General features: G+C 40.2%; 1 non-coding gene across 1 annotated transcript; it reads right to left on the bottom strand.

The window, feature by feature from the left end:
- Positions 1 to 365: 365 nt before the first annotated feature.
- LOC117275273 (small nucleolar RNA R71) lies at positions 366 to 472 on the bottom strand. Its single transcript, XR_004505434.1, has one exon. It is a non-coding gene; the product is annotated as a small nucleolar RNA R71 (small nucleolar RNA).
- Between the last annotated feature and the right edge of the window lie 1288 nt (positions 473 to 1760).

Genomic DNA, 1760 nt, shown 5'->3' with positions numbered 1-1760 from the left:
GAGCATTGGGTGACTATGTCAGACCAGTCTACAATCAAGGATTGTCAAGTGTTAGACCACCTCCAATTGCAGTCAATAATTTCGAGTTGAAGCAAGGTTTGCTTCAAACCATTCAAAGCAGCTGCGTTTTCAGAAGGAAGATGAACGAAGATTCAAACACGCATCTGATGAACTTTTAGGAGATTATGAACACTTTTCAATATAATGGGGTATCACAAGATGCAGTGTATTTAAGGGCATTCCCCTTTTCACTTAAAGATGATGCGAAGCAGTGGCTTCGAAGCTTTCCAAATGGATTAATTAGAACATGGGAGGAATTGACCAGAAAATTTCTTGATAAATATTTTTCCTCAGCCAAGACGGGCAAGTTTAGAAGAGAAATCCATTACTTCTGCCAGAAAGAGAATGAAACTGTTTTTGAAGCATGTGAGAGATTTAAGGAGATAGTTAGAAGGTGTCAACATAGTGGGATTGAACTCTGGATGCAACTCCAGGATTTTTGGGATGGATTGACACCGGCCTCGCGTAGAACTTTAAGCAATGCAGTTGGAGGCCCTTTTATGAAGAAGACTCTAGAGGGGATAGTTACAATTCTTGATGAATTATCCGAAGATGCGAATCAGTGGCCCTCTGAGAGTATGGAAAGAAGAAAATCAACCGGTGTTCACCAAGTTGATGCTACTACATCTGCGCAAGTACAACTTGATGCTATGGCTAAAAAAATACGGAAGCTAACTGTAGCTTCGATGCAAAATGTACACCACACAGTTTGTGATATATGTGGAAGAGGACATCCCACCCATGAGTGTCAAGCCTCAACTAAGAAAGTGAATGTTGTAGGAAACTATAATGCAATGGGTCAGAGGCACCCCGGCTTTTCATGTAATTCATCTGGGGGTACTGCAAATGCATGGCAACTAAACAACCCTAGATTCTAAGAACAAGAAGCTACAAGTTTTCTAAATCAGCAGAGGCAGTAGTATCACTTTCCACAGTCGAATCAATCTAGCATGGAAGATCTTATGAAGACCTTCATTATCAAGACATATGAGAAGCTTGATGCCCATGATGCAGCTATCAAAGAATTGAGTACATTGTTTTGAATACTGGAAAAACAGGTTGGGCACTTAGCTACTCTAATGTCGGAGAGAGCCCCAGGAACACTTCCCGTTGATACTGAGAGAAATCGAAAAGAAACAGTGATGGCTGTAACTCTGAGAAGTGGGCAAGTGTTGAAAGATCCCACCCCGATCCAAAATGAGGTGAACTTTGAAAAAGAAAGTGAGAAGCAGTTGAAGGGTGATGTTCATAAAAAGAATAAAGGCCCGATGAAAACTGAGAAAAAGAAGGAAGAAAAATCAAGAAGGGTGGAACATGATGAGAGCAAGCATATGTCTGCGCTGCCTTTTTCCTTAAAGCTGAGTCGAGAAAAGCTGGACAAGCAGTTTGAGAAATTTTTAGATGTACTGAAACAGGTTCATGTAAACCTACCATTGACAGAAGTGCTCTCACAAATGCCGACTTATGCGAAGTTATTGAAGGAGATTCTGACAAAGAAGAGAAAAATAGAAGAGACCTTAGTGGTCAAGCTCATAGAGCATTGAAGTGCAATATTGCAAAACAAACTCCTACAAAAGTGTGGAGATCCAGGGAGTTTTACCATACCTTGCTCTTTAGGCTTTACTAATTTTGATAAGTCTCTATATGATTCTGGTGCCTCAATTAATTTAATGCCTTTATATATTTACAAGAACCGGAGA

This window comes from Nicotiana tomentosiformis, chromosome 9, assembly GCF_000390325.3.
Source record: "Nicotiana tomentosiformis chromosome 9, ASM39032v3, whole genome shotgun sequence".
NCBI classification, from domain to species: domain Eukaryota; kingdom Viridiplantae; phylum Streptophyta; class Magnoliopsida; order Solanales; family Solanaceae; genus Nicotiana; species Nicotiana tomentosiformis.
Note: the sequence above shows the minus strand (reverse complement) of the source record. Positions and strands in the feature narration are given on the sequence as shown.